The 7500-nt window shown below is 41.2% G+C and overlaps 4 non-coding genes across 4 annotated transcripts; all 4 read left to right on the forward strand.

The window, feature by feature from the left end:
- Positions 1-1154: 1154 nt before the first annotated feature.
- On the forward strand, positions 1155-1236 carry TRNAL-UAG (transfer RNA leucine (anticodon UAG)). The gene has a single exon. It is a non-coding gene; the product is annotated as a tRNA-Leu (tRNA).
- Positions 1237-5076: 3840 nt separating this feature from the next.
- Positions 5077-5158, forward strand: TRNAL-AAG (transfer RNA leucine (anticodon AAG)). Its single transcript has one exon. It is a non-coding gene; the product is annotated as a tRNA-Leu (tRNA).
- A 1595-nt stretch (positions 5159-6753) lies between these two features.
- On the forward strand, positions 6754-6835 carry TRNAL-AAG (transfer RNA leucine (anticodon AAG)). Its single transcript has one exon. It is a non-coding gene; the product is annotated as a tRNA-Leu (tRNA).
- Positions 6836-7312: 477 nt separating this feature from the next.
- Positions 7313-7394, forward strand: TRNAL-AAG (transfer RNA leucine (anticodon AAG)). Its single transcript has one exon. It is a non-coding gene; the product is annotated as a tRNA-Leu (tRNA).
- The last annotated feature ends 106 nt before the right edge of the window (positions 7395-7500 follow it).

Genomic DNA, 7500 nt, shown 5'->3' on the forward strand with positions numbered 1-7500 from the left:
TTGGTCATTTTGATCCAACTGTATCTACTTTTTCATGGTAGCATGGCCGAGCGGTCTAAGGCGCTGGATTTAGGCTCCAGTCTCTTTGGAGGTGTGGGTTTGAATCCCACTGCTGCCAGTTTTGAACTTTGAAAGCTCTCAAGATGCGTGGTAAACCTTTTAGTGGTCAGAAGAACTTGCTTTTGATGATGCTCAGAAATGGACTTCTTGGCCTTTTCTGAAACTGAACAAACTGTATGAGAAAAGGCCTTTGATGATATTCCCAAGATGTTTTGGCACAGATTAAGCTACCCTGATGTGCTAGCTAAGTAGACATTAGGCGCACTCCACGATCTTGCACTTCAAAGCCTTCAATAGCCTAGGAACATCTGAAAAAGCAGTAGTGCGGTAATACTGTTGAACTCACTTGCGTTTGCTTCCTTTCTAACTGGAGGAATGCATTTTCAGCCTTCTGCTGCCATCATTAAATATTCAGCTCGAATGCAGCAACAATTTTTCTTTTTAAATCAAATTCAGGAAAAGGATTTCTTGCCAGGAGAAATGTTCTTTATGAAATCTCTTGGACATTTTGATCCAAAATTATCCACTTTTTCATGGTAGCATGGCCGAGCGGTCTAAGGTGCTGGATTAAGGCTCCAGTCTCTTTGGAGGCGTGGGTTCGAATCCCACTGCTGCCAGTTTTCAACTTTGAAAGCTCTCAAGTTGCTTTCTGAACATTTTAGTGGTCAGAAGAAGTTGCTTTTGATGATGCTCAGAAATGGACTTCTTGGCCTTTTCTGAAACTGAACAAACTGTATGAGAAAAGGCTTTTGATAATATTCCCAAGATGTTATGGCACAGATTAAGCTACCCTGATGCGCTAGCTAAGTAGACATTAGGCGTACTCCACGATCTTACACTTCAAAGCCTTCAATAGCCTAGAAACATCTGAAAAAGCAGTAGTGCGGTAATACTGTTGAACTCACTTGCGTTTGCTTCCTTTCTAACTGGAGGAATGCATTTTCAGCCTTCTGCTGCTATCATTAAATATTCAGCTCGAATGCAGCAACAATTCTTCTTTTTAAATCAAATTCAGGAAAAGGATTTCTTGCCAGGAGAAATGTTCTTTATGAAATCTCTTGGTCATTTTGATCCAAATGTATCTACTTTTTCATGGTAGCATGGCCGAGCGGTCTAAGGCGCTGGATTTAGGCTCCAGTCTCTTTGGAGGCGTGGGTTCGAATCCCACTGCTGCCAGTTTTCAACTTTGAAAGCTCTCAAGTTGCTTTCTGAACATTTTAGTGGTCAGAAGAAGTTGCTTTTGATGATGCTCAGAAATGGACTTCTTGGCCTTTTCTGAAACTGAACAAACTGTATGAGAAAAGGCCTTTGATGATATTCCCAAGATGTTTTGGCACAGATTAAGCTACCCTTATGTGCTAGCTAAGTAGACATTAGGCGCACTCCACGATCTTGCACTTCAAAGCCTTCAATAGCCTAGGAACATCTGAAAAAGCAGTAGTGCGGTAATACTGTTGAACTCACTTGCGTTTGCTTCCTTTCTAACTGGAGGAATGCATTTTCAGCCTTCTGCTGCCATCATTAAATATTCAGCTCGAATGCAGCAACAATTCTTCTTCTTTTTAAATCAAATTCAGGAAAAGGATTTCTTGCCAGGAGAAATGTTCTTTATGAAATCTCTTGGACATTTTGATCCAAAATTATCCACTTTTTCATGGTAGCATGGCCGAGCGGTCTAAGGCGCTGGCTTAAGGCTCTAGTCTCTTTGGAGGCGTGGGTTCGAATCCCACTGCTGCCAGTTTTCAACTTTGAAAGCTCTCAAGTTGCTTTCTGAACATTTTAGTGGTCAGAAGAAGTTGCTTTTGATGATGCTCAGAAATGGACTTCTTGGCCTTTTCTGAAACTGAACAAACTGTATGAGAAAAGGCTTTTGATAATATTCCCAAGATGTTATGGCACAGATTAAGCTACCCTGATGCGCTAGCTAAGTAGACATTAGGAGCACTCCACGATCTTGCACTTCAAAGCCTTCAATAGCCTAGAAACATCTGAAAAAGCAGTAGTGCGGTAATACTGTTGAACTCACTTGCGTTTGCTTCCTTTCTAACTGGAGGAATGCATTTTCAGCCTTCTGCTGCCATCATTAAATATTCAGCTCGAATGCAGCAACAATTCTTCTTTTTAAATCAAATTCTGGAAAAGGATTTCTTGCCAGGAGAAATGTTCTTTATGAAATCTCTTGGACATTTTGATCCAAAATTATCCACTTTTTCATGGTAGCATGGCCGAGCGGTCTAAGGCGATGGATTAAGGCTCCAGTCTCTTTGGAGGCGTGGGTTTGAATCCCACTGCTGCCAGTTTTCAACTTTGAAAGCTCTCAAGTTGCTTTCTGAACATTTTAGTGGTCAGAAGAAGTTGCTTTTGATGATGCTCAGAAATGGACTTCTTGGCCTTTTCTGAAACTGAACAAACTGTATGAGAAAAGGCTTTTGATGATATTCCCAAAATGTTTTGGCACAGATTAAGCTACCCTGATGTGCTAGCTAAGTAGACATTAGGCACACTCCACGATCTTGCACTTCAAAGCCTTCAATAGCCTAGAAACATCTGAAAAAGCAGTAGTGCGGTAACACTGTTGAACTCACTTGCGTTTGCTTCCTTTCTAACTGGAGGAATGCATTTTCAGCCTTCTGCTGCCATCATTAAATATTCAGCTCGAATGCAGCAACAATTCTTCTTCTTTTTAAATCAAATTCAGGAAAAGGATTTCTTGCCAGGAGAAATGTTCTTTATGAAATCTCTTGGACATTTTCATCCAAAATTATCCACTTTTTCATGGTAGCATGGCCGAGCGGTCTAAGGCGCTGGATTAAGCCTCCAGTCTCTTTGGAGGCGTGGGTTCGAATCCCACTGCTGCCAGTTTTGAACTTTGAAAGCTCTCAAGATGCTTGGTAAACCTTTTAGTGGTCAGAAGAAGTTGCTTTTGATGATGCTCAGAAATGGACTTCTTGGCCTTTTCTGAAACTGAACAAACTGTATGAGAAAAGGCTTTTGATAATATTCCCAAGATGTTATGGCACAGATTAAGCTACCCTGATGCGCTAGCTAAGTAGACATTAGGCGCACTCCACGATCTTGCACTTCAAAGCCTTCAATAGCCTAGAAACATCTGAAAAAGCAGTAGTGCGGTAATACTGTTGAACTCACTTGCGTTTGCTTCCTTTCTAACTGGAGGAATGCATTTTCAGCCTTCTGCTGCCATCATTAAATATTCAGCTCGAATGCAGCAACAATTCTTCTTTTTAAATCAAATACTGGAAAAGGACTTCTTGCCAGGAGAAATGTTCTTTATGAAATCTCTTGGACATTTTGATCCAAAATTATCCACTTTTTCATGGTAGCATAGCCGAGCGGTCTAAGGCGCTGGATTAAGGCTCCAGTCTCTTTGGAGGCGTGGGTTCGATTCCCACTGCTGCCAGTTTTCAACTTTGAAAGCTCTCAAGTTGCTTTCTGAACATTTTAGTGGTCAGAAGAAGTTGCTTTTGATGATGCTCAGAAATGGACTTCTTGGCCTTTTCTGAAACTGAACAAACTGTATGAGAAAAGGCTTTTGATAATATTCCCAAGATGTTATGGCACAGATTAAGCTACCCTGATGCGCTAGCTAAGTAGACATTAGGCGCACTCCACGATCTTGCACTTCAAAGCCTTCAATAGCCTAGGAACATCTGAAAAAGCAGTAGTGCGGTAATACTGTTGAACTCACTTGCGTTTGCTTCCTTTCTAACTGGAGGAATGCATTTTCAGCCTTCTGCTGCCATCATTAAATATTCAGCTCGAATGCAGCAACAATTTTTCTTTTTAAATCAAATTCAGGAAAAGGATTTCTTGCCAGGAGAAATGTTCTTTATGAAATCTCTTGGACATTTTGATCCAAAATTATCCACTTTTTCATGGTAGCATGGCCGAGCGGTCTAAGGTGCTGGATTAAGGCTCCAGTCTCTTTGGAGGCGTGGGTTCGAATCCCACTGCTGCCAGTTTTCAACTTTGAAAGCTCTCAAGATGCTTGGTAAACCTTTTAGTGGTCAGAAGAACTTGCTTTTGATGATGCTCAGAAATGGACTTCTTGGCCTTTTCTGAAACTGAACAAACTGTATGAGAAAAGGCTTTTGATAATATTCCCAAGATGTTATGGCACAGATTAAGCTACCCTGATGCGCTAGCTAAGTAGACATTAGGCGCACTGCACGATCTTGCACTTCAAAGCCTTCAATAGCCTAGAAACATCTGAAAAAGCAGTAGTGCGGTAATACTGTTGAACTCACTTGCGTTTGCTTCCTTTCTAACTGGAGGAATGCATTTTCAGCCTTCTGCTGCCATCATTAAATATTCAGCTCGAATGCAGCAACAATTCTTCTTTTTAAATCAAATTCTGGAAAAGGATTTCTTGCCAGGAGAAATGTTCTTTATGAAATCTCTTGGACATTTTGATCCAAAATTATCCACTTTTTCATGGTAGCATGGCCGAGCGGTCTAAGGCGCTGGATTAAGGCTCCAGTCTCTTTGGAGGCGTGGGTTTGAATCCCACTGCTGCCAGTTTTCAACTTTGAAAGCTCTCAAGTTGCTTTCTGAACATTTTAGTGGTCAGAAGAAGTTGCTTTTGATGATGCTCAGAAATGGACTTCTTGGCCTTTTCTGAAACTGAACAAACTGTATGAGAAAAGGACTTTGATGATATTCCCAAAATGTTTTGGCACAGATTAAGCTACCCTGATGTGCTAGCTAAGTAGACATTAGGCGCACTGCACGATCTTGCACTTCAAAGCCTTCAATAGCCTAGGAACATCTGAAAAAGCAGTAGTGCGGTAATACTGTTGAACTCACTTGCGTTTGCTTCCTTTCTAACTGGAGGAATGCATTTTCAGCCTTCTGCTGCCATCATTAAATACTCAGCTCGAATGCAGCAACAATTCTTCTTCTTTTTAAATCAAATTCAGGAAAAGGATTTCTTGCCAGGAGAAATGTTCTTTATGAAATCTCTTGGACATTTTGATCCAAAATTATCCACTTTTTCATGGTAGCATGGCCGAGCGGTCTAAGGCGCTGGATTAAGGCTCCAGTCTCTTTGGAGGCGTGGGTTCGAATCCCACTGCTGCCAGTTTTGAACTTTGAAAGCTCTCAAGATGCTTGGTAAACCTTTTAGTGGTCAGAAGAACTTGCTTTTGATGATGCTCAGAAATGGACTTCTTGGCCTTTTCTGAAACTGAACAAACTGTATGAGAAAAGGCTTTTGATAATATTCCCAAGATGTTATGGCACAGATTAAGCTACCCTGATGCGCTAGCTAAGTAGACATTAGGCGCACTGCACGATCTTGCACTTCAAAGCCTTCAATAGCCTAGAAACATCTGAAAAAGCAGTAGTGCGGTAATACTGTTGAACTCACTTGCGTTTGCTTCCTTTCTAACTGGAGGAATGCATTTTCAGCCTTCTGCTGCCATCATTAAATATTCAGCTCGAATGCAGCAACAATTCTTCTTTTTAAATCAAATTCAGGAAAAGGATTTCTTGCCAGGAGAAATGTTCTTTATGAAATCTCTTGGACATTTTCATCCAAAATTATCCACTTTTTCATGGTAGCATGGCCGAGCGGTCTAAGGTGCTGGATTAAGGCTCCAGTCTCTTTGGAGGCGTGGGTTCGAATCCCACTGCTGCCAGTTTTGAACTTTGAAAGCTCTCAAGATGCTTGGTAAACCTTTTAGTGGTCAGAAGAACTTGCTTTTGATGATGCTCAGAAATGGACTTCTTGGCCTTTTCTGAAACTGAACAAACTGTATGAGAAAAGGCTTTTGATAATATTCCCAAGATGTTATGGCACAGATTAAGCTACCCTGATGCGCTAGCTAAGTAGACATTAGGCGCACTGCACGATCTTGCACTTCAAAGCCTTCAATAGCCTAGAAACATCTGAAAAAGCAGTAGTGCGGTAATACTGTTGAACTCACTTGCGTTTGCTTCCTTTCTAACTGGAGGAATGCATTTTCAGCCTTCTGCTGCCATCATTAAATATTCAGCTCGAATGCAGCAACAATTCTTCTTTTTAAATCAAATTCTGGAAAAGGATTTCTTGCCAGGAGAAATGTTCTTTATGAAATCTCTTGGACATTTTGATCCAAAATTATCCACTTTTTGATGGTAGCATCGCCGAGCGGTCTAAGGCGCTGGATTAAGGCTCCAGTCTCTTTGGAGGCGTGGGTTCGAATCCCACTGCTGCCAGTTTTCAATTTTGAAAGCTCTCAAGTTGCTTTCTGAACATTTTAGTGGTCAGAAGAACTTGCTTTTGATGATGCTCAGAAATGCACTTTTTGGCCTTTTCTGAAACCGAACAAACTGTATAAGAAAAGGCTTTTGATGATATTCCCAAGATGTTATGGCACAGATTAAGCTACCCTGATGCGCTAGCTAAGTAGACATTAGGCGCACTCCACGATCTTGCACTTCAAAGCCTTCAATAGCCTAGAAACATCTGAAAAAGCAGTAGTGCGGTAATACTGTTGAACTCACTTGCGTTTGCTTCCTTTCTAACTGGAGGAATGCATTTTCAGCCTTCTGCTGCCATCATTAAATATTCAGCTCGAATGCAGCAACAATTCTTCTTTTTAAATCAAATTCTGGAAAAGGATTTCTTGCCAGGAGAAATGTTCCTTATGAAATCTCTTGGACATTTTGATCCAAAATTATCCACTTTTTCACGGTAGCATGGCCGAGCGGTCTAAGGCGCTGGATTAAGGCTCCAGTCTCTTTGGAGGCGTGGGTTCGAATCCCACTGCTGCCAGTTTTCAATTTTGAAAGCTCTCAAGTTGCTTTCTGAACATTTTAGTGGTCAGAAGAACTTGCTTTTGATGATGCTCAGAAATGGACTTTTTGGCCTTTTCTGAAACCGAACAAACTCTATAAGAAAAGGCTTTTGATGATATTCCCAAGATGTTATGGCACAGATTAAGCTACCCCGATGCGCTAGCTAAGTAGACATTAGGCGCACTCCACGATCTTGCACTTCAAAGCCTTCAATAGCCTAGAAACATCTGAAAAAGCAGTAGTGCGGTAATACTGTTGAACTCACTTGCGTTTGCTTCCTTTCTAACTGGAGGAATGCATTTTCAGCCTTCTGCTGCCATCATTAAATATTCAGCTCGAATGCAGCAACAATTCTTCTTTTTAAATCAAATTCTGGAAAAGGATTTCTTGCCAGGAGAAATGTTCTTTATGAAATCTCTTGGACATTTTGATCCAAAATTATCCACTTTTTCATGGTAGCATGGCCGAGCGGTCTAAGGCGCTGGATTAAGGCTCCAGTCTCTTTGGAGGCGTGGGTTCGAATCCCACTGCTGCCAGTTTTCAATTTTGAAAGCTCTCAAGTTGCTTTCTGAACATTTTAGTGGTCAGAAGAACTTGCTTTTGATGATGTTCAGAAATGGACTTTTTGGCCTTTTCTGAAAC

This window comes from Eleutherodactylus coqui, chromosome 13, assembly GCF_035609145.1.
Source record: "Eleutherodactylus coqui strain aEleCoq1 chromosome 13, aEleCoq1.hap1, whole genome shotgun sequence".
Classification (NCBI taxonomy): domain Eukaryota; kingdom Metazoa; phylum Chordata; class Amphibia; order Anura; family Eleutherodactylidae; genus Eleutherodactylus; species Eleutherodactylus coqui.